A 26164-nucleotide genomic window follows, 5' to 3' on the forward strand; every position below is an offset into this window, starting at 1 on the left:
ACTCTCCACCTCCACTGCCATTTACACGTCCCCTGTGTCCTCTCCCAGTGTGTCTGTAACGCCCCCTCCCAAAGTACCCAAACGCCGGCATTCACTCACCCAACATCCATCCACCTCACAACAGCCTCCAGTACCTGCACCTGCACCCAAAACACCTAAAGTGACACCTCCTACAACCACCTCCTCTTCCTCCAGTCCCAGACCCCCTCCAGCTACCCATCCCAGTGTCCGTCAGAAACTGTCCCTCTGTCAAATTGACCTTTTTCCCCCACCCCCCCCTCCAATTCATCAGTCCCGTCGTAGCGCCTCAGCCAAAAAGCCTCCAGTACCAGTGGTGCGTGTTCCAGGTTTTTGGAGTACACCGTCCACCAGGGCAGGCAGTAGGACCTGGAGCCAAGGCACTGGCAGCCCACACCGTGTCAAGACTCCTGGTGGGACAACAAGTGAAATGGGATCGAAGGCGATTGGTGAGTCAGCTGTAACTCCAAAAAAGGTGGGGAAGGTCCAGAGGAAGTATGCCCAGCCTGTTGTGAGTGTCACGGCGGAGAAGTGCGCCATCTTTTCCGGCGGTCCAGACACAACCGCCAGCACCGTCGTCACTGGTCCAGAGACCACCGCAAGAGTCACAGCCCAGGAGGGCACAAGTATCGTCACTGGTCCAGAGACCACCGCCAGAGTCACAGCCCAGGAGGGCCCAAGTATCGTCACTGATCCAGAGACCACCGCCAGAGTCACAGCCCAGGAGGGCCCAAGTATCGTCACTGGTCCAGAGACCACCGCCAGAGTCACAGCCCAGGAGGGCCCAAGTATCGTCACTGGTCCAGAGACCACCGCCAGAGTCACAGCCCAGGAGGGCCCAAGTATCGTCACTGGTCCAGAGACCACCGCCAGAGTCACAGCCCAGGAGGGCCCAAGTATCGTCACTGGTCCAGAGACCACCGCCAGAGTCACAGCCCAGGAGGGGACAGGATGCCACAGCCCCGCTGGCCAATGATGGAACGTCATGCCACACACCAATGTCCAGTGTGAAGATCGTCATGCCACACACCAAATCCCAGTGTAGAGATCGTCATGCCACACACCAATGTCAGTATCAGGACCGCCATGGCAAAACACCGCTGAACAGGGCAAAGACCGCCATGGTAAAGTACCGCTGAACAGGGCAAAGACCGCCATGTCAAAGCACCGCTGAACAGGGCAAAGACCGCCATGGCAAAGCACCGCTGAACAGTCATGAACCTCAATGGCAAAGCACCGCTGAACAGGGCAAAGACCGCCATGGCAAAGCACCGCTGAACAGGGCAAAGACCGCCATGGCAAAGCACCGCTGAACAGTCATGAACCTCAATGTCAAAGCACCGCTGAACAGGGCAAAGACCGCCATGGCAAAGCACCGCTGAACAGTCATGAACCTCAATGGCAAAGCACCGCTGAACAGGGCAAAGACCGCCATGGCAAAGCACAGCTGAACAGGGCAAAGACCGCCATGTCAAAGCACCGCTGAACAGGGCAAAGACCGCCATGGCAAAGCACCGCTGAACAGTCATGAACTTCAATGGCAAAGCACCGCTGAACAGGGCAAAGACCGCCATGGTAAAGCACCGCTGAACAGGGCAAAGACCGCCATGTCAAAGCACCGCTGAACAGGGCAAAGACCGCCATGGTAAAGCACCGCTGAACAGGGCATGCACCGTGTAGGAATGAATGGACCGCCACATCAGGCATCCTTATCCCATGTGCAGCTGGGACAGTGACAGGACAGGAAGTTTCACGGGGAGACGCATCCAGTCTGGGCACCAGTCCCCCTCCAGAACAAGTGGAGACCTGCATCTACTTGAGAGACTGTGGCTTTGCACTCCCCAGGATGGCACAGTGGACAACCCACCCACTGTAGAGACTTGAGAGACTGTGGCTTTGCACTCCCCAGGATGGCACAGTGGGCAAACCACCCACTGTAGAGACTTGAGAGACTGTGGCTTTGCACTCCCAAGGATGGCACAGTGGGCAACCCACCCACTGTAGAGACTTGAGAGACTGTGGCTTTGCACTCCCCAGGATGGCACAGTGGGCAAACCACCCACTGTATAGACTTGAGAGACTGTGGCTTTGCACTCCCCAGGATGGCACAGTGGGCAAACCACCCACTGTAGAGACTTGAGACTGTGGCTTTGCACTCCCCAGGATGGCACAGTGGGCAAACCACCCACTCTATAGACTTGAGAGACTGTGGCTTTGCACTCCCCAGGATGGCACAGTGGCCAACCCACCCACTGTAGAGACTTGAGAGACTGTGGCTTTGCACTCCCCAGGATACATCAATGGGCATGGAGCCCCGTTGTGGATCTGGCTTCGTATTCATCTGGATGAGGTGCCCCCCCTTCCCTTCCCCCTGAGGTGCCTGTTTTATTTCTATCTGATGCCCCGGCAGTGTTCTCTCCGATTTTGGTCAGGTATCTATTGTGGGCCTCGCCCATGCATTTGTGGACTGTTGGTGCACGGACATTGTTGTGTACATATCTGCACTACTTCTTGTATTGTATATATAATTATGAGTGATTTAGACATATATATCTGTATATTTTTGTATGACATGTATATTGGCACATTACAATGTTTGACCGAAATTCGCTTTGTCTTTGGATTCTTCCGGGGGGATTGTGGGTTGTTAATGTGATATTTTTGACTGCATTGGTGTGTATGTTGTAATATGCGAGGGTGGGGGTGTTTGGTGGGTGTCCCCCTAACTTTTGCCTCCCCTGTGTCGTAGGTGCAGTACTCACCGGTATCTTCTGCGCCTACTTCGCTGTTGGTCATAAAGGAGCAGAAAGACAAGGGCAGGTAGTATTTGGAGTTCGGGGTCCATGGAGTCGTCGTTCCTCGTGGGATATGTTAAGGTGAGCGTTTTCCCATAGCACAAGCTGTTTCCGCCGTGTTTTTATCCACGGTGAATCCGCCCCGGAAAAGGTGGCGGATTGGCGGGTTGTAATAGTGTGGGCGGTACATTGTCTCCCGCCTGTCTGTTGGCGGTGACCACCGCGCTGCTTGTCTGTACCGCCGTGGCGGGCGGTGTGTTAAAGTGGCTGACTTTGTTGGCGGTTTCCGTCGGCCTGTTTGCGGTATTACCGCACCTTTTACACCGTCCGCCAGGGTCGTAATGACCCCCAAAGTCTCTTTAAGTAATAAAGTTAAGCATGTCTCTTCTCGGGAAACAAATTGGACAAAAATTGTGGTAAGATAGAATCCCTAAAACTACTTCCCATGACCCTATTGGACAAAGGATTGCATGTTTGTATTTAGTCCAATGAAATTAAAACCCTAACTCTACACTTCTACTAGCATATGGTTCACATGTCGATGATTGGCTCCTGTTCTCCTGGTCCCATAGTTTGGCTTGTCAGGTATCAATATTGTTGCAGCTTATACTCCAGTGAGTGCATCCATTGTCTTCGCCTGGGAAGATCAGTCTTACACACATTACAATATACATTGTTTTATTAGCAAGTACCTCATCTTCTAGCAAGCAGTTCTCATGACAAAAACGGTTAGCTACGACCACTTGGTCAGCACAGTGGAAAAGCACAATTTAATTCTTTAAACAGCCATTTTATAATTTGATTAAGAAATGCAGTTTGACATGAGGCTGTGCAACTAGGCCAAGACCTCGCTAAGTTAAGGCCTACGATTAACAAAGCTTATACATAATGCATAACCCTTAATATGACATATTACTACATTAATCCAACATAAGCTCATCAATTCATATTAATAAGCTATTGATAAGTACACTTTGTGAACATTGGCGGCCACTCTGATGGGCGCACCTTTAAACGCGTGCACTATTTTTCTCTAAGTTAATACATTTTCTACGCAATTTCAACTCTCAGAATACATGAATGATCATTACTACTTTCAGCGTTAACACAGGCGTCAGCATTCCAGTCGACTCCCTCTGTAGACAAGATGTGTGGTTAGGGCAAACAAGACATCAGCCTACATTCCAATGGATGGTACGTGAACCTGGCACCAGAAGGCAGAATGGAACACACCCAATGAGTCCTTCTCAGATCCAGCATGCTAACGTGGCATTAACGCTATCTGCCGTATTTAGATATCAGCAGAACAGGGAGGTGGAATTCCCTGTTATGGGGGGGGTAGGGGCTAGAGAGGGAGTTTGGTATAATGCATCCAATAAGGTAGAAGGTTGACACCTAAGGGGTGGTGTTCCCAGAGAAAGAACAAACTCAGGACTGCCCATGAGAGGTAGAAAACCCTGATGCCCTGCATAAATTTGATCCAACAGTCTTTTGGGAAGAAGCTAGTTGGTAGGAGAACTGATTTTTGGGCTGTATCATGAACAGTTGCACTGGCTCAGAGCAGAATTGAATGCCCATATTTATGTGATTTCAGTGTCTAACATGCATACGTGTAACCCGGAACTTTAGATTGCCCTCCTTTTCTTCCTCTCAGTCAAGCGAACCTTAGGGATGTAGCTGGTTGGTGGGAGGATGGATTCCTGAAGTCCTACTTTTCTTCTTCCAGGGATCCAACCGCTATCAGGACCTCTAACGGTCCTGACACCCACTTTAATAACAGAAGACAGACTTCAGACTACTTCCTGGTCATTTCAGAAACACTGTGGGAAAGGACACTTTCCCAGAATTATAGCTTTTGGCTACATTTTTGTGAAGTAATACCCAAATTTGATTCTTGACATTACCTTCCTGAGATATCTTAATTGAAATTTGTTTAGAGTAGATAAAGTAAGGAATAACTCACCTGACCCCTAAGTGTTACAAGTGAAATAAAGTCCATAACACGAATGGAAGGTTCCAGAATACTCTTGTGGATCATGATGTCACAAGGGTGCTTACCATTACGTTTGGTGAGAGATGTTATGCCCGTGGGATGCAACCTGGTAAATAGTACACCCAATAGATTCCCCCTTGGCAATCCTTCCATGTGTTGGTATAGACTATATGAATTATATGATGTTAAAGACTAACAGAGTAGTCTTAGCTAGCAGCAGTCTTCATGATGCCTGTCGGTCTCAGTGCCTCTCCTCCATCCCTTGTGCCAAGCTTGTGCACCTATTTCCTATTATCGTCCTCACCCTTGTTAGATCCGGTAGTATGTACAAAATGTCAGAAGGAAGGCTAAGCCAGCATCAATTATAAACAGGAGAAACACAGGAGTGCAGGTATGTAATCCCACCGAAGCACAGGGCCTTCCTGTTTTTTTGTTAAACCTGCACTACCTCACCTCCTACGGGTTTGTAGTGCATTTCTGTCCTCTTGTGCTTGATACAGTCTATTTTCCCATGAAGGTGGGCCAGCCTCTGAAAGCTCGAGACAGATGTCAGACTCAGCTCAAGGTCTATTGGACTCTTCAGCCCAAAACGAGCTGACTTTCATGTAGCTACTGCCTCTCACCCCTGCTGTAACTTCGTTTTGTAAGACTTAAAAAACAAAACTTTAACTTATAATGTGAAACAGGAGCGAGAGATATCCATCTAGAAGCTGAACTGTACAGTGTGAAACCAGAAAACATGGATTCAATCCTGGCTTTCCTGCCTGACCACTTTGCATGACTCTTGCAAAGATTTTGTTTCACTGTGCCTCATAATCACTTTTGAGAGAATGTATGATGGAACAACGAATGCTGGAACCACGAATGCCTGAACAAAGCTGTCGGAATAAAGACTGCGCTGTTACCACGAATGCCTTTACAACAATTTTTCGTTGTAAAAGCATGCATAGTAAAGGCATGTGTGGGAAAGGCATGCGTGGTTCTAGAATGCGAACCCCCACCTGTCCTAAGACGCAGATGTACCCCACCCCTAATACTAAAACTACCCCTCACCCCTAAAACAAAGCTACCCCGGATACCTCCTACCCACCCGGAGCCCTAAACCCTTCCCCGACCTCACCCACCCGTCCTAAAAACAACCAACCCCCCACCAACCCCCAAAAACACTAAGTACCCCGATCCCCCACCCCCAAAAACACTAACTACCTGACCCCCTACCCGCAAAAACCAAACTACCCTGATCCCCCACTCCTAAAAGCCAAACTACCCTGACCCCCAACCCCAAAGACCAATCTACCCGACCCCCACCCCCAAAAACCAATCTACCCGGACCCCCCAGTGCCCAAAAACTAAACTACTCCGATCCCCCCACCCCCAAAAATCAAACTACTCCAACCCCCAACCCAAAACTACCCCGATCCCCACCCCCCCAAAAATCTAACTACCCTGACCCTCCCAAAAAACAAACTACCTTGATCCCCATCCCCCACCCCCAAAAAACAAAATACCCCAATCTCCCACACTCAAAAACAAAAGTAACCCAACCGCCCAAAAAGCAAACTACCCTGATCCCCAACCCCAAAAGCCAAACTACCCGACCCCCAACCCCAAAAACCAATCTACCCGACCCCCACCCCCAAAAAACCATCTACCCCGACCTCCCACCCCCAAAAAACAAAATACCATGACCCCCATCCCCAAAAACAAAACTACTCCGATCCCCCACCCCCAAAAAGCAAACTACCCTGACCTTCCCACCCCCAAACACCAAACTACCCTGATCCCCACACCCTCAAAAACCTAACTACTCCGACCCCGCCAAAAAACAAACTACCTCGATCCTCCTTCCCCCACCCCCAAAAAACAAACTACCCTAATACCCCCCCCCACCCCCAAAAACAAAAGTACCACACCCCAAAACAAAACTACCCAAACCCCCACCACAGCCCTAAAAACAGAACTGCCCTGATCCCATACCTCCAAAAAACTAACTACCCTGACCTCCCTCCACCCCAAGCCCTTAATCCACCTCCCTCCCCTAAAAACTACCCGTCAACCCTGCCCCAGGCACACTTACCTGCCCGCGTCCTCTCCTGATGCGTTATTCAGCACATACGTGGTTAAGGCAGAGAAAAAGGGAGTTGTTGTTAACGCAAGCATGGCTCCGCTTGCGTTAACAAAGTAGTTATTGTTCCAGAGTCGTTATTCCAGACGTTCCCCTTTTTGAGAGCACCTTCAAATGCCTGAGGTCGAGAACTACGCTGTCCACAAAGTTTTTTTATTTTTATTTAATTGACTATAATGTATCTCCATGTATAATAAGAATCTATGCCATTTACCGGGTACTCATGACACTTGCTCCTTAGTTCACTAGACGAGGGTTTGGATGATTGTACGTTCACGTATAAAAACAAAAACCTTTGCATAAATGCCTCTCACTGCAGTGATGTGATCTGATGTACTACGATGAAATGCTGCCACATGTTGAAATTCTGAAGAGACTTTATCATATTTTACAAAATGTTTCTTGCATTATTTACATGCCAGTCATGTTCATGGCTCGGGTCGTACATGGGCTCTTAGAGCCAAGCCAGACCGTTGGATCGGTTCTCCTTCCTGACTCACCTTATTTCCCACACCGAAGAAACACTTCTGGAGACTGATTGGCAGCAGCAAGTTGCCCACTTTTCTATTTGTCTCTACTGAGACCAAAACAACTTTCCGTTAATTAAAATGCCCTGTTGCTAATACATGTGTTCTTGGCTTTTGTTCATTTGAGCCCTGCGTGGTATAAATATCACATTTCCATTTTATTTTGAATACTGTCTTTCAGGCTTACAATCAACAGAATATTCAAATGTGTGTATTTTCTGTTTTGGCAAACATCGAGACGCGTGTGACTTTCATTTGACGCAGTCTGTAAAACCTGTCAGATTTGTAACTCGACACTGTTTAAATATTTCTTCGTCCCATATGAGAGGTGCTGAACATAGAAGTGTACCTACACTGCCACCTCCTGGACATTCAACACAAAAACTCTTAATTCATTCAAAGATATATTTAAGCTGTGCAAAAAGAGAAAACCAATATGCACTTTCTGAGAAATAAGTATAATGTAAAATTGTGGCACACGGAAGTGAAGAAAGAAACTGTCAGTTTACATTTATAATACCACGTTGACACTGACAGACGCTTCAATTAAAGTGATCGATGTGCAGACAATCGTGATTGATATGTCGTGCATGCTCATGATGGCAGCGTGCTCAGCCTGTCCGCGCCGTATCAGAAAAATAATAGGACATATTTTAATCCGTCAATCAATCACTTTTTACAGAGCGCTGCACTGTCATTCCTGAGAGTATTTGGGCGCTGCTAGTCATGGTCGAACAGCCAAGGTTTGGGTCTTCCTCTGAAGTCTTGCACCGCTCTTCTCAGGCTTTCTTATCACTCACGCACAATAGGCTCCTTATTAACTCTGTTCCCGACTCAAAGAACAAACTCTACTTTGAAAGTTAACTAAAATATATGTGGCCTTCACTCCAGCCAAGTTAATGAAAACAAGAGTATACTTTCAAATTAAATTAATTCTGTTACTTATCGTAAAACTACGTAATGATTATATAAAATAATACTTCTGAAACTTTATACATAACATAACTTCAAATAATAATTATATATAGCTTACATAAAATGTTATATTCATCCATGCACCTTATATGTATGCATTGTAGTGTACCATTTAAATGACTGTGCTTCCTTACGTTATGTAGAAATGTGACCACCAGAAAGTGACCACCCTTTCACGATCACGTTTCAGAGTTGTAGTGGTACATCCAAGCTACGCTCTTCCAGGAGCATTCAGAGGATGTGGAAGCAAGAGAAGACAACTGCGTTGATTTGAGGTTTCATGGTGAGTTTGCTGTTGAGTATGATGCAAGGTTATGGGAGTGATTTGTAGATGTGGGTGACAGTTTGAGCTTGGAGGGCCACCAGCTGTCGTCCCATGGGAGTGTTCCGTCTTGTTGGTGTTGAGCTTAAGGCAGCTGGTCTTCATTCAGTTGGCAACACAGTTCATGGCATTGAGGAAGTTTGTTCTGGTGGTGGCAGGTTCTACAGTAAGGGGCATATTTATACTCTGTTTGCGCCGGATTTGCGTAGTTTTTTTTAACGCAAATCCGACGCAAAACTAACTCCATATTTATACTTTGGCGTTAGACCCGTCTAGCGCCAAAGATTTTGGAGTTTGCGTCATTTTTTTGCGTGGACACCTTCCTTGCGTTAATGATATGCAAGGTAGGCGTTCCCGTCTAAAAAATGACTCCGAGGCATGTGCGCCGTATTTATTCTCCCGGGCAAAAATGACGCCCGGGAGTGGGCGGGTCAAAAAAATGACGTCCAGCCGCTTTAGCGTAATTTTTTAGCGCCTGGTCAGGGCAGGCGTTAAGGGACCTGTGGGCTCGGAAGGAGCCCAGAGGTGCCCTCCCATGCCCCCAGGGACACCCCCTGCCACCCTTGCCCACCCCAGGAGGACTCCCAAGGATGGAGGGGCCCATCCCAGGGAACTTAAGGTAAGTTCAGGTAAGTATATATATTTTTTTTTTGTGGCATAGGGGGGCCTGATTTGTGCCCCCCTACATGCCACTATGCCCAATGGCCATGCCCAGGGGACAGAAGTCCCCTGGGCATGGCCATTGGGCAAGGGGGCATGACTCCTGTCTTTGCTAAGACAGGAGTCATGTCAATGGAGGGTGGGAGTCAATTTTTTTTCCGCAAATCGGGTTGAGGCAGATTTTTTGCCTCAGACCGACTTGCCCCATTCTTTGATTCCCAAGCTCCATTTTCCCCTACGCCGGCGCTGCCTGGTGTGGGTCATTTTTTTTTACACACACCAGTCAGCTCCGCCGGCTAACGTCATTCCATAAATAAGGTGCCCGCATGGCGCTTTGGAATGGCGTTAGCCGGCGTTAAATTTTTTGACGCACAACTGCGTTGGCGCAGTTGTGCGCCAAAAAGTATAAATACGGCCCTAAGTGAGATGATCAGTTGTGTGCTGTCAGCGTAGGATATGATGTTGAGTCTGTGGGTTCTGATGATGTCTGCGAGAGGATCATGTAGATGTTGAACAATGTGGGGCAGAGGGACGATCCTTAGGGTACGCCGCAGATGATGGTCTTGGATTCTGATGTGAATGGTGGGAGGCAAAGTTTCTGCGTTCGTCCCAAGAGGAAGGAGGTGATCCACTTGCCTGGATGCCGATGCTGTTGAGTTTGTTTATGAGAGTGTGATGAGATATGGTGTTGAATGCCGCTGAGAGGTCGAGGATGATTAAGGTTGCTGTTTCTCTGCAGTTGAGGAGGGATCTGATGTTGTTGGAGGCGTTAATCAGGGCAGTCTCCATGCTGTGGTTGCTTCAGATGCTGTACTGGGAGGTATTGAGTAGGTTGTTTCTTTCCAGGTGTTCTGTGAGCTGTTGATTGATGGCCTTCTCGAGGACTTTGGCAGGGACGGTAGTAGCAAGATGGGCGGTAGTTTTTGAGTTTGCTGGAGTCGGTGGAGAGTTTCTTCAGGAGGGGCCTGACCTCCGTGTGTTTCCATTTGTCTGGAAAGGCCGCCGTGGTGATGGAAGCATTGAGGATGTTAGTGAGTTGCATGCTAATTTCCTCGGTTCCAAGGTTGAAGAAGTGGTGGGGCATGGGTCTGAGGGAGCTCTCGAGTGGATGGAGGACATGATGTCTGTAGTGGTCTGTGTAGTAAGCAGAGTCCATGTGGTCATCAAGTGGCTGGCGTGTGCTGAAGGCTGGTCATTTATGAAGTTGAATTTAGTGGGTTGGGGGTCTAAATTGTTGTAGATGGAGGCAATCTTGCTGTGGAAATAGTCAGGCAGGGTGTCACAGAGTTTTTGGGAAGGGTGAACAGTGTTCTCAGTGGCTGACGAGCAGCAGAATTCTCTGACTGTATTGAAGAATTCCTTGGTGTGGTAGGTGCTGCTTGTGATGTGGTCCGTGAGGGCCTCTCTTCTAGTGTCCTTGATTCATTAGTTGTACTTGTTGAGGGATGATTTGATGCAGTTTTGTTGGTAGTCTTTGGTTGTGTGCCATTGTTTCTCACATTGTTTGGAGTTGTGCTTGATGGTTTTGAGTTCCAGTGTGTACCAGCTGGCCTTTTCTTGGGGTTTTGTTGATTTTGGCTGGTTTTATAGGGGCGACTATGTCAGCGCATTATTGGTGATCCAGACAGAGAAGTTCTGGATGACTTGCTCCAGATCTGATGCAGCCTTGAGCTGTCTGGTTTTGAGGGCCTATGTGGTGTTGTCTTCAGTGGCAGTGCATCGGATGACTTCTTTGTTGATGATGACAATGCCTCCTCCGTGTTTGTTTGCAAAGTCTTGGAGAATCATTTTGCAGTCATCTGGCATTGCAGTGGCGATGTCGGGGTTGAGCCAGGTCTCTCTGATGAATATTACATTGGGGGTGAGATCGGTGATGGTGTCTCAGTTTTCCGTGACGTGTTTGCAGAGGAACCGGGCATTGAGCAGACTGCACTGAAGCAGTTCTGGGGTGTTTGCGGTCTTCCGGTGGGTGTGGCGAGAGTTTCTGTGCCGGCGGGCAGTCCTGTGCTGCATGAGAAACGGCAGTGCTGGCAGGTAAAAAGGTTCTTTTGTTGATCAGGGAGGCTGTGCAGAAGTCGTTGTGGTGTCTGGGGTACAAGGCCAGGTTTCGGTGGTGGAGTATTGGTGAGTGGCTGCAGGGCCAGGGTTCCTGGCGCTGGGTGCGGTCCAGGCATGGATGGGCACAGACAGGCTTTCCTTAAGCGTGCCCACTTCACACATCCCTCCAATACGTAGGTCCTGGGCGAGGGGGTGATTGGAGGCGGGAAGCTGGAGTCAGGAAACTCTTGGAAAACAGCAGGAAATACACTCAGAAGAAAGACACAACTACAAAACTGGAAAACTACAAAACTACAAAAAGAGAGCTTACTGGGCACACAAAACAGTGACCAATATTGGCTAAGACTGTGCAACGAAACAACAAAACAGAAGGCTGACAATAATGACACAATGATGGAGAAGATGCACGGCGAGTGCGGGGAGCAGCGGTGAAGGGGGAAGACATACAGCTACAGTGGCACAACAGGGGTCTTGCTATTGGTAACAGGGAGACCTGAGGAGGCTGCGAGGGGGGAGCTGGCCCAGGGAGAGCTTTGCGTCACATTTACACCAGGCAAAATGGTACATGCATGAAGCAAGGCTCTGAGTCAGATTTATGAAGTCATGCAAAGCCACATTATGTGACTTTGGGTGGCCTCATAAATCTTAAGTAAGGCAACACAGCGCAAATCACGACGTCGCTTTACTCTGCACAAGGGAGGCATTCATTGGGTGTGGCAGTGGGTGTTCCACACAAGTCCCATGGGTTTTGATGCATTCAGAGATTTACAAGGACTTGTAAACATGGGAATGTGTCAGAAACTTATGTCTCCCCAGGGTACACGTAATGAGAAATATCTTTATTTCTCCTTGTTTTTCTTCTTTCTATGTGTGCTGCAGAATGAAGCACACATAGAAAGAAGAAAACCCCTCTATGGATTCTTTCTGTGAATGGAGGTGCCTCTTCCTGCACTTCAACAATACTGCCGACAACACAGGCACCCTTGCACCATGGCGCAAGGGAGCCTGTGTTGGCGATAGGCTGCAGAAATGGCACCAGTGCAGGGGGAGAGGACAGGAATGCCCTATATTGGATAAGCACGGTGCATTAGTGCCCTTTTACTTTGACGTAGGGCAGCGTAGCAAGGTGACGTGCTGAGCTGCCCTATGCCAAATCCCCATAAATGAGGGCCTATGTTTCTCCAGTTTTTGAGCAGAACTTCATTATGTTTCCTCACTAAACTTTGTAACTGAGGTGGCCACAAGCCACTAATGAGGTTCATATGAACTATGGCAAGGGGCAGTGGCTTCATCTTGTGCAGTAGCACCATTTAAAGGGCATTTTGAGATATAATTTCCAAATTTCCATAAGGCATATACAGTAATGAACAATGTCATATGTTTAAGCATGTTCTAGTTTGCCCTTTTTCCTTTGTCGACATCCATGGTCAAGCTAGCTCACATAAATGCCAAGCAACTGGAATAATAAAGGTGTTTGAATTAACAAACAGAATAATTGCTTAATTGATAGAGACCAACAACTTTTGAGCTGAAAAGCATCGTCAAAACTCTAAGTGATGCACGAGGAATTTTGTGGGAAAATGAGAAAAAATACATTTAAACACAGAAACAAAGGCAGTAGAACTGGGGTTGGCAGCAAATCTTTTGGCTTTGGCAATGCTTGTTTTGTTTTTTAATGATTTTTGCAGAACTTTATTGTTGTTGAGCATGCACCAAAAAGCACACATTGCCTTAGTAGTCCTTTGCACTGAAGAGAATAACTTTGAGGGTGGATATGCCCTTGTGAAACAGCAGAATGCCGTCACACAGTGAAGTTAGCCAGTGGCTGAAGTGGGCTGGCCCACTACTCTATGATGTATGTTGCAATGGGCAGGAGAAAAATATGAATGACAGAACAACTGATCAATGGATAAAGAAGGCTGTCTAACAGCCACTATAAGTAAGTATATTATGAATTTAATTTTAGTAAAATCAAGTGCCTTGACTAATGCCACACCTGAATAAAAATGATTAGCTAATAACTGTAACTACAGCCTCAGACGATGAGTTGTTTTCTTAATTAAAGGTAGGGCCTACTCAGCAGTTATGCAGAGGTGCTGGCACATGGTACTCTCACACATAGCAGTAGCTCCTTCTCTGATGGCCATCAGTGTTGATAAGAGGCGCGCATTGCAGGCCCCGGCAGCCCCTTGGTGCATGCTCCTCGCTCCCACCCTTAAGGTTACCACCCATTAAGCCAGGGCCTATGAATGTCTGTGAGATGTGGCAGTGATAGTGGCGTCTCACCACATTGTTTAGGGGGCTCATCATATTGTGTTATGCCACTGGTTGACATTGAACTTGTGATGAGTGTTGATAGTTAGAATATGCTGCATTATGTGTCTTTTATCTTAGTAGGATTTTCATCAGTAGAATATCAACAAATTCCTAGTTGGGTTCTGCCAAGTTCCATTTTCAAATTTCCAAAGAATAGAAGGTAGAGGGCATCTCAGAGTCATCATCATTCGTAGAGGATTAATGATGATGACTATTGAATATTGCTCCTCCTCTTACCCCTCCATTTTTTATTTCAAATCTTTTTCTTTCACTTTGAGAAGAAAGACAAGCTGAGATGTGCACGTCACAATAACATATCTATAGGGGTGGCTCCTCCATATGGGCGGAGGAGCATTGCACCCCCCTCCAGCAGCCACTGCTGCGAATCCTTTCACAAGGAAGGGATAAACAAGGAAGGGATAATAAACTGTGTTTATTATCCCTTCCTTGTGAAATGGGCAGGGCATTGTGGGTGACGAGCAGAGGGGTGTGCACTGTGCACTCCCCTTGGCTTGCTGTCTCGGGCTGGCCAAACACACATGCGCTGTAGGCTCTCTCCAGCCCGGCAATACAGTTGCCGGGCTGAAGAGAGCCTGTACATGATCCCAGTCTGCCTGGGAGCACCCTGGCTGGGTGCTCCCAGCCAATCCTGACACTGCTTTGAGGAGCGTCAGGATTGGCCTCAGGGCAGGCCTGGAAGTCTGTGCCTGCAGCCTGCAGAGGAGCGAGGAGTGACGCGGGAGCCGAGGTAAGTTTAATTGTTATGCGACCCCCCCACACGCATGCCGCCCCATTCCCAGGAATCACCGTGAGCCACGACTGCATATCTAGCATGTAAAACAGGATACATATACATTCAAGTTGTCTGAAGAGTGTAATGTAGGAGTTATATTATACTGCTGAAATTATACAGAGAGTGAATGTTGAATGTCTGGTACATCAACAGGAAAGGAAATGATGTACAAACTGAAGCTGAAATAAAGCATCACAAAACTAAAGAAAGAGAAAGAGCAATATAGTGGAGGTGTGGAGGAGAAGATGATCAAATCCAACATAATAGAAGGAAGGGGAGAAGAAGGATTAGTAGATGAAAGTCAAGACAATCTATATATCTAATAATGTGGTATAATGCTAATCCACTATGTAGGGTTGACTTTTTGCACATGAGGGTCTAGGCTATTCCATAGTGGTCTGGATGATCCATTGATGTGTACCTTGTTGATCAGGATATTGTCAGAAATCCTTATGCAGCAAACCCATGCCCACCTTATGTGAAATGAAATGTTGTTTGAAGTTTTTCGCTGGCATAGGATTGTCGTAATAACTATAGTTAGGAGAACATCTAAATGAGATAGTGTAGAAATTACGAGGAAGCTGAGGGTTTTCGTCAAGTAATTTATTATTTCTGTTCACCTCTGAGTCACCGCACGACGACCGGTTTTCCTCATCAGCTGCTTGTTAACATTCCAAAGCAGCTGCCTGAAATTAGCATTACACAGAAAACAGATGGGTGAAAGGAAAAGTCCAGTGGGGTAACTAGGAGCACAGGGAGAGGAAAGGACCAAAGTGATAATTTGTAAGCACCATATTTGTGACACAAATGGACATTATGGGCCTCATTACGAGGCTGGAGGTCATCAGACCACCAGCCTCGCCGTGGCAGTCTTACTGCCGCGGAACCCGTGGTAAAGACCGTCACATCACAAGTTGTGGGGTTTGGCAGACACCAAACCTCCACAACCCTGCCTGGCCCACCGATGTGGTCGCATCGCCACGGCCGGCGGTGAGCACTTCCAACCCGGTTTACAAGGCTGCAGACCGCCAGGCTTTCCGTGGCGGTCACCCAGCAACAAAATCCCTGGTGGAAACGCCCCTGACGACAGGAATCCCCATTCCTGTCACCGGCACACACACACTCACATATCCACAAATATGCAGACACCCCCTCCCGGCCACACACTTACAAACATACCCCCACCCATTCACGCATGCACGCACGCACGCATTCACATACACACCCCTCGGCATACGCATACATTCACACAGACACCCCCACTCACTGTCATACATGCAGACGCACACCTCCATTCACTCGCATACATTCAGAAACACACACCCACTCACTCACAGACATACAGACTGTTAGAAATGGGGTCATTGGTTGGCAGTCAGGTTACCCCCGTCCAAGCAAGGACCCTCACTCTAGTCAGGGTAAAGGAGAACCACCGTCAGTTAATCCCCGCTCAGCCCCTTGGTAGCTTGGCATGAGCAGGCAGGCTTAAATTCCGAAGCAATGTGTAAAGTATTTGTACCAACACACAGTAACCCAGTGAAAACACTATGAAATGATACAGGTTTAGAAACATAGGTAATATTTATCTAAACAAAACAATTCCAAAACAACAAAAATCCAACATACACAAGTCAAGATATGAATTTTAAAAAGAATTAGGCCCTCATTACGACATTGCCGGGCGGCAACTGCCGCCCGCCAAGTTGTATCCGCCGGGCGGCCGCCAGTCCAGCCGCACTCCTGTGGAGGGCATTTGGAGATCCCCGCTGGGCCGGCGGGCGGAAACCAGGTGGGGATCTCGGCCACAACTCGGCCACAACACGGGAGCTGGCTCCAAATGGAGCCGGCGGTGTTGCGGCGGTGAGACGGGTGCAACTTTTTCACTGTCTGCTATGCAGACAGTGAAAAGCTCCATGGGGGCCGTGGCAGGGGGCCTGCGACTCCCCTTTCCGCCAGCCTTTTCATGGTGGTTAATACCGCCATGAAAAGGCTGGTGGGAGGGGGACTTGTAATCCCCTGGGTAGCGCTGCAAGCAGCGCTGCCCTGGGGGATTACAACCACTGGGACAAAAGTGGCAGGAAATCGCCGGTCCCGGCGGTGCGACCGCAGTGCTTCTGCCGTGGTCGTACCGCCGCGGTCGTAATGCCCGGGTTTGTACCGCCAACCTGTTGGTGGTACAAACTCCAGAACAGCCCTGGCGGTCTTTGAACGCCAGGGTTGTAATGAGGGCCTAAGAGTCTTAGGCCCTCGTTATGACATTAATGGTAAATCTCACTTACCGCCATGCTGACTGCCGCCAAAATACCGCTGCGACAGCGGATATCCACTAACCATATTATGATACACACACACCAATCCGTCACTATACAGCCACACACACAAATCTGCCAGCCCAAAGGTCAGTGATAAAATGGCGGTATCAAAACCCATACCGTTACGCCAACAGAGCAACGCCCACAACATTATGACCCATAAATCACCACAGCGGACATTCAGTGGCGGTAAACCACTGGCGGTACATACCGCCGCACTCAAAATACACACACTCAAAAAAAAAAAAACACATTGGACATTTCAAACTACACACACCTGACACACATACACACACTACACTCACACACCCACACCACTATAAAACACACACCCAAATTACCCACAACCCTTTACAAATACAAACAATTGCCACGAGATAGACACCACGACCACAGACAAGTCTAGAGTCACACACCACCATCACCTATACATCACCTGCGCACCTCACAACACACACCCCAACACATCACCCCAAACACCCTCACCCACACCACTCACACTACACCCATGGCACCACAACGACACCCCAGATTCTCTGAGGAGGAGCTAAGAGTCATGGTGGAGGAAATCATCCGAGTAGATCCACAGCTATTTGGATCACAGGTGCAGAGGATATCCATTGCTAGGAAAATGGAACTATGGTGGAGGATTGTGGACACGGTCAACGCCGTGGGACAGCACCCCAGAACAAGGGATGACATCAGGAAGAGGTGGAACGACCTACGGGGGAAGGTGCGTTCCATTGCAGCAAGACACCAGCTCGCAGTACAGAGGACTGGCGGTGGACCCCCACCTCCTTTCCCACAACTAACAACATGAGAGGAGCAAGTCTTTGCAGTAATGCATCCTGAGGGCCTTGCAGGAGTAGGAGGAGGACTGGACTCTGGTAAGTCAACTCTATACTATTATCACCCTCTACCTGCATGCCATCACATAGCCCCACCCTCACCCTCACTCCCATCACTCCTCCACTTCCCACACGCCCCACCATCACAACCCACTTATCCCAATGCCAAGCCCTGCATGCACCACTAATGCATGGAGACCACTCACAGCCCTGCATGGACACCTATCACCACAGCATGCACACTAGAAAGAATCAGCTATCCTACCAAATAACAATTCACACAAGGCACAGCTGCCACAGCAATAACAACCATCGAGGGCAACCCACCCATGCACAATGTCACACACAGAAACAATAACACTGCATTTACATCCCCACAGGTATCCCAGCCAATGTCACTGGAGAAGAGGTGCCAGCAACATCCAGTCCCCCCACAGAAGAGGCCCAAGGTGATGACAGCAGCTCTGGTCGCCTGGATATGGATGACCAACCTGGCCCATCAAGGACCTCCAGACAGTCTGTTACCCAGGCACAGTCTCACACCAGCACAGAGCCTCCCCCCTTAGGAAACACCACCACAGCACACACCCACCGGGTCCATACCTCTGTTCCCAGGACACGTCAATCAGCAGTGTGTCCACCACTACAGGGACCCAAGGCCACCCCACAAACCCAGGACAATCAGGGACCTGGGGTCAGTGGCAGTGGGCACACGGTTCAGGGGACAGTGGCACAGGACAACAGGGAAGCTTGGCGTACTGCTCTGCGCCAGGGGGAGTACAGACCTAGGGAACCGACTCTCCAGGCGGCACTCACCGTGATCCTGGGAGCATACTAACATTCCCAGGATATGCTGGGCCAGATCCTGGACAAGATGCCGGAGAACATGCGGCTGCAGGAGGGACAGTACCTGGGGATCAGGGAAGTCTTGAAGTCCATTAACATCACCCTAGTCTCTATTCCAGGGATGCTGGCAGACACTAGCCAGACTACTGAACAGCCCCCCACCTCCGCTGCCGCTAGGGACAGGAGGCCCCGCCACAGGACCAACAGGCCACCAGCACCCCTCCCCCTGCAAACGTTCCCTGCGATCCAGGAAGAAGCCAGAGACCTTTGCCAAGACCTCCGCCAGGAAATAAGTCTCTCCTGATTGTCACCCTTGTCTCCCACTTTGTCGCCCTGTCCACCTTGAACTGCCATTGCTCCCCTTCCTATGCCCCCTTGGACAATGCACCTGTGCTACAAATAGACTGGACTCTAACCTGGACTTTCCTCCATCATCGCCCCAGCCCATTGCACACCCCCCTCCACTTATTAGCACAGAAATAAACACCCTTGAATCACAAATCAATCTGGAGACAGTCTGTACTTTTACAAATGTGTAATTGCAACCTTTTGGAAATATAGCAATGTCAATGTTCATGTTCACATACCAATGTTACACAGTTGTTGGGCAGCAGTAAACATTGCACTGGACTCTAACCTGGACTTTCCTCCATCATAACCCCAGCCCATTGCAATTCCCCCTTTTCTTCAGAGCACAGCAATAAACACACTTTGAAAAAATACAAGTATGGAGTATGTCAAATGATTTCAGTATGCATTAGTTAAACAAGATTAAAACATTGCAACTGTACAGTAATGTTTACATAGTAAAGACCTGTAGTTGCCTGCAGTGAACACACCAGGAGCAATAGCGGGGCACAAACATCTGCAAAAAGAGATGCCAATGGGTACAGTGAATAGGCATAGAAGCAGGAAGTCACAGCCTGTCAGTGACAATGTCAAACATCAAACTGTCAATGCAATGTGAAATAACACTTTCTTACCTGTGCGTCATTGGAAGTATTGACTAATGACTGCACTTCTGTTGTCCTCATCCTCATCCTCTGCCTCCTCATCTTCACTGTCCACAGGGTCCACTGCTGCCACACGGCCATCTCCAGCCTCCTCCTCCTGCAGAAAAGGCACATGGCGTCTCAAGGCAAGGTTGTGCAACATACAGCATGCTATGATGATCTGGCAGACCTTCTTGGGTGAGTAGCACAGGGATCCACCTGTCAGATGTAGGCACCGAAACCTGGCCTTCAGGAGGCCAAAAGTACGTGCAATAACCCTTTTTGTTCGCCTATGTGCCTCATTGTAACATTCCTCACCCCTTGTCCTGGGATTCCTCACAGGGGTCAGTAGCCATGATAGGTTTGGGTAACCTGAGTCACCTGCAAATATCCAGGGACAACTGTTAGCCACACACTAACCCTTATGGCATACACCATACCCATACACCAACATCCACTGGGTGGGAACTAGGCTCACCTATTAGCCACACCCTGTGCCTCTGGAGTTGGACCATCACATTTAGGATGCTGCTATTCCCCAGGATAAAAGCATAATGCACCGAGGCTGGATACTTAGCATTGACATGGGAGATGTACAGGTCCGCCAAACACACCATCTGCACATTCATTGAGTGAAAACTTTTTCGATTTCTGAAGACCTGGTCATTTTGCTGGGGGGAGGGGAGGAAAATGCAATATGCGTCCCATCAATTGCACGCATGAGGTTGGGGATATGTCACATTGCATAGAAGTCAGCCTTCAATGTGGCCAAATCCTCCACCTGGGGGAAAATGACGTAGCTGCACATGTGTTTAATCAGGGCAGACAACACTCTGGTCAGCACTATTGAGAACACTGGCTGTGACATTCCTGCTGCCAAGCCCACTATCACTTAGAAAGAACCAGTTGCCACAAAATGGAGCACTGATAGCACTTGCACAAGAGGGGGGGATCCCAGTGGGGTGATGGATAGCAGACATCAGGTCAGGCTCCAATTGGGCACACAGCACTGCGATTGTGTCCCTGTCAAGTCTGTAGGTGAGGATGATGTGCCTGTCCTCCATTGTTGCCAAGTCCACCAGGAGTCTGTACACAGGGGGGATGTCTCCATCTCCTATTCATCCGCAACGGTTGCAATCTATGGGGCAAAAGAGTGAGCAGCTGGTCGTAATCTGTACATTGTAACCACTACAGTTCAATGCATAATGTGATTGTTACAATTTATTGGTGGCATATGTCCAGAATGTGAAATTGTGAACTGTGATGTAGTTAGGATCCATGGCCTGCCCTCACCCCTGAAATAGCGTCCGCCTCTCCAGTATGGAGGGACAGGTGGAAATGAGGTAATTCCGCTGACATTGTGTGCCGTTGCGGGAGGCGGTCGGGAACCACCGTGCAACTCCTCATGGTTATCATTGGGCCCTATGGGGTACGGTAGGCAATGGTGATGTACGTCGGCGGTGATGGTATGCACCGCTGCAGACGTCACTGCCATTTTGTATCTATTCACTCACTTGCTACCTGACCTTCAACAGGAGAGGACCTACACTGCATGTGCTGCTGTGACCTGTGTCTGGAACCTACCATGGCTCGTGTGACTGGGGAAAGGGCCCCTGCCTTCACCTCAGCAGAGTTGGAGAGACTGGTGGATGGCGTCCTACCTAAGTACCGACTGCTGTATGGGCCTACAGACCAACAGGTGAGTACACTGTGAGTTCGATGCATGGGGCATGAATGCATGGAGAGGTGTGTGTGTGTGTGAAGGCCTCTTGTAGGGGGTGTTGGTGGATGGGCCCTGGGCAGAGTGCAGCATGTATGCTGGGCCATATCTGTGCAAATGGGGATGGGAAGGGGCATGGTGGGCCATGAGTGTAACAGGGTGCCCGTCGAACCCTAACCCCCCTGATGGCCCGCATACTGGTGGTGGTCTATCCGGAGCTGGATGGGCGCTTGGGGGCACCACAGTAGCAACAAGGGAGTGAGTACAGTGCCCTTCATTACTACATACGCCTGGTGGGGTGGTATCTGGGTGGGGCCTGACATTGCAGAGTAGGTCCATTGTTGGGCAGGGTTCTCATGTAAAATTCCTCCAACCTAGCTAGTAGACATCCACTACTGGGCAGGGGTGTGTGGGTCCCAGGTATGAAGCAGTTGGTGGTATGTGTCCCTCCTCATGCCCTGGTGACTAGCATTGTAACTGGTAGTGCATTGCCTAATGTGTAAGGCTGTTCCCTGTGTGTGAGTGTGTTGTGTATGCCAACGGTGGTGTCGATTTGGCCAAATCCTTTGTCTCCCCCCCTTTTTGTTTTGTCACTCTGTACTTACGTGATTTAGCATCATCTGGCCGAGGAGCAGAGGCACCGGCAATGGAGGGAGCTGCATCCCACAGACCCAGGAGGCTGAGTCCACCGACGGTGAGGGCACCAGTGGGACGGAGGGCACGGGGAGCACCACGGCGGAGACTGGAGGGGACAGTTCGAACACGGATACCTCCTCCGATGGAAGCTCCCTGGTGGTGGCAGACACCACTGTGCCCCCCCCAGCTACAGGTACAGCTGCCACCCCGTACCAGCACCACCCTCTCAGCAGCCCCTCAGCGAGTTTCCCATGCCCGCTCAACCAGGAGGGTGGGCATCTCCTTCACCCCAGGCACCTCAGGCCTTGCCCCAGTTAGCCCTGCTGCCCTGAGTGAGGAGGCTATTGACCACCTGTGATCCATCTCTGTCAACTATTGGGAATGCCATCCAGGGTCTGGCAGCCCAAATGCAACAGTCCAATGTATTTCTGGAGGGCATTCACACTGGCTTGGCAGCCCAACAGAGATCAATCCAGGCTCTGGCCTCCTCTCTGATGGTAGTCATTGTCCCTGTTTCCACCATCCCCCCTCCAACTTCCTCTACCCAATCCCATTCCCCTCAACCCCAACCTATCCCAAGCACACAGGAAGACATGCATGCACACAGGACAACACGCAAGAGTGGCACAGGCAAACACAAGCACCACACATCATCCCATAGGAACTCACACAAACACCATGCAGATGCAGACACACCAACATCCACTGCATCCCCCTCCTAGCCCACCTCCCTCCCAGTTGCGTCTACACTCACACCTGCATGCACTATATCCTCATCCACTACCTCCATCACCAGCACACCTATTAGAAAACACACTTCACTGGCAGTCACCACCCCAACAGCCATGCACACGTCCCTTGTGTCCTCTCCCACTGTGTCTGTGCCCCCTCCTCCCAAAGTACACAAACGCAAGTACTCAGACACCCAACAGCCATCCACCTCACAACAGCATCCAGCCCATGCACCTGCACCCACACACAGCAGACACCTCCTACAACCACTACCTCTTCCTCCACTCCCAAACCTTCTCCCTCTTCCCGCCCCAATGTCCCTAAGAAGCTTTTCCTCTCCACCGTTGACTTCTTCCCTACCCCTCCTCCCCCCAATCCTTCACCTAAGGCCAGGGTGGTCAAAACCCAGGCAAGCACCTCAGCCATCCAGTCCACGGGCACAGTAGTGTCCCCAGCAACTCCAGGTGGGAAAGGATCCCGGGCACCAGGCAGCCAGACAGAAAGGGTGCTTGCCCCAAGTGCTTCAAGGAAGGGCAATGAGCCACCCCCAGCTGCTGCAAAAAGGAGCAAGGAGCCACCCCCAGCTGCTGCAAAAAGGAGCAAGGAGCCATCCCCAGCTGCTAGCAGGAAGGGCAAGGGGCCTGCACCAGCAGGTAGTAAGGACAAGGAGCCTGGTGCTGGGACTCTGTCGGAGCCCACACCACCAACTATGGTGGTGCAGCCATCTGACGACGCAGGGGATGGGCAGGAGGTTCCCCCCACCACCACCACCCGCTCCGACAGCAGCACCGCCACCAGCACCACCATCAGCAGCAGCAGCACCAGTGGGCAGCCGTCCGAGGCTGCAGGAGATGGGCAGGTGCTTCCCCCCACCACCACCACCAGCTCTGCCAGCAGCACCGTCACCAGCACCACCACCAGCAGCAGCAGCACCAGTGGGCAGAAATCCAAGGCTACAGGAGAGGGGCTGGAGCCTCCCCCAACAACTACCACCGGCAGCAGCAGCACTAGTCAGCAGCCGTCTGAGGCTGCAGGGGATGGGCTGGAGCCTACCCCCACAACTACCACCAGCAGCAGCACCACCACTGAACAGCCGTCACCGCCAGCGGACATTGTGTGTGTAGTCCTGCCTCCATGGGCTGTTGTTCGGCCTGCCTCCTGCAAATCCTGTGGGATTGACACCCAGCTGGGAGACTGTGACCCTGCACTCCCCAAGATCTGCATCACTGGGCACGATGCCCCCTCCAGAACCAGTGGAGAAGCCATCCACTCACCCCATCCTCCCCAGGATGAAGCTCACTGGGCACTATGCCCCCTCAAGAACCAGTGGAGATGCCATCCACTCACCTTATCCTCCCCAGGATGAAGATTACTGGGCACGATGCCCCCTCCAGAACCAGTGGAGAAGCCATTTACTCACCCCATCCTCCCCAGGATAAATCTCACTGGGCACGATGCCCCCTCCAGAACCAGTTGAGAAGCCAGCCACTCACCCCATCCTCCCCTGGATGAAGATCACTGGGCACAAAACTCCCTCCAGAACCAGTGGAGAAGCCATCCACTTGAGAGACTGTGGCCTTGCACTCCCCAGGACAGAGTAATGGGCATATTGCCCCCTCCAGAGCATGTGGGCAAGTCACCCACTTGAGAGACTGTGGCCTTGCACTCCCCAGGACCAAGCACAGGGCATGTTGCCCCCTCCAGGACCAGTGGTGTTGTTCCATCTTCCGGATGAGGTGCCCCCGTTCCCTGTCCTCCTGAGGTGCCTGCCTATTTTTTAACTGATGCCCCTGAAGTGTTCTCTCTGTGTTGTTGCAGGAGTCAAGTGGGGCCTTGGACTTTGTAATGTGGCCCTGTGGCCCACAAACAGTGAGGACTGGGCAGTGTCCCTTCATTTGTAAATATGTATATACTTTTTGATTTGGATGCACATATTTCTACTATATTTATCTTATTACACTCACTTTTATCTATTGGAGTTGTCCTTGCATTATTCCTGAGGGGTACGGGGTCAATATGTTATGTTGCTGCATCTGCTTGTGTGTATGGTGTTGGGGTGGGGGGGTGTTGCGCGTGTGTGTGTCAATCTCGTTTTCCTCCCTCCCTCCCCTGTGTGCTAGGCGGCTGTACTCACCGTGGTTGTCTTCTCCGTCATTGGTGTTCGTAGTGGAGCAGGACATAAATCAACATTGGGAATATGTGCAGCTCGGGCTCCATGGTGGCCTGGTTCTTCCCTGAGTCTCCACAGGTAAGTCCTTTGACTTCTAAGATCTGTTTCCACCAGGCTTTTGATGTCATTGGTACCGCCCTGGAAAAGGTGGTGGATTGGACTGTCATAATACGTTGGGCGGAACATTGTCTTCCGCCTGGCTGTAGGCGGTTACCGCTGTGGTGCCTGTTGATTCCGCCCTGGAGGTCGGTGTGTTGAAGTGGCTGTCTGTCTGAGCTCTTTCCACCATGGCCATAATTTGGTGGTATTTACCGCCAGCCTGTTGGCGGTATTACCGCCACTTTATCACCAACCGCCAGGGTTGTAATGAGGGCCTTAATCCTTAGAAAACAGTGAGAATGCGTTTGTAGACAGAGTACCTGGTTAGCGTAAAAAATAAAGCTGCACGAGCGTGTATGCATCGGAAAAGGGTAGAGATGCGTCAATTTCTTACTCGCAAGTGAGGCCGTGCATCATTTCCTTCACTAGTTGGGTCAGTGATGCATCGTTTTTCTCCCTCGCAAGAGAGCGATGCATTGATTTCTGGACGGGGCACCACGGATCCACGCAGAGTCGGGTTGACTTGGATGCCCAGGGACGATGCGTGGAAAATCAGGTCGCACAGTGTTAGAAAACCGCACTGCATGGGGTTTGCGTTGTTATCAGCCTCTGTAAGCGGGTGTTGGGAGTCGTTTCTCCAGCCACGTTGCATCGATCTCCCAGCTGCGATGCAGTTGGAGCATCGATTTCAGCCGCGAAGCTGGCAGCGTGTTGTTGATCAGCCGCATCGTGGAAGGTGCATTGTAAATTTCCTCGCACAGCGTTCTGTGCATGGATTTTCAGTTCTTGGCTGCCAGCTTCACCTCTCAAGGGCCCAGTGATTGAATAGGGCACCACTTGCAGGGCACAAGTCTCAGCAGAGAGTCCAGGTGCTGGCAGGGGAAGTCTTTGATGGCCCTGAGACTTCAACAAGAAAGAAGCTCAGTTCAAGCCCTTGGAGATTCTTCTCAAGCAGGAATGCACAACAAAGTCTAGTGTTTGTCCCCTTTCACAGGCAGAAGCAGCAACTGCAGGATAGCCCACAAAGCACAGTCACAAGCAGGGGCAGCACTTCTCCCCAGCTCTTCAGCTCCTCTCCTTGGCAGAGGTTCCTCTTGAATCCAGAAGTGATCTGATTTTCAGGGGTTTGGGTCCACTACTTATACTCCTTTCTGCCTTTGAAGTAGGCAAACTTCAAAGAAAAGTCTCTCTTGTTTGTAAGATTCTGCTTTGTCCAGGCCAGGCCCC

The sequence above is a fragment of the Pleurodeles waltl genome, chromosome 5 (genome assembly GCF_031143425.1).
Source record: "Pleurodeles waltl isolate 20211129_DDA chromosome 5, aPleWal1.hap1.20221129, whole genome shotgun sequence".
Classification (NCBI taxonomy): Eukaryota; Metazoa; Chordata; class Amphibia; order Caudata; family Salamandridae; genus Pleurodeles; species Pleurodeles waltl.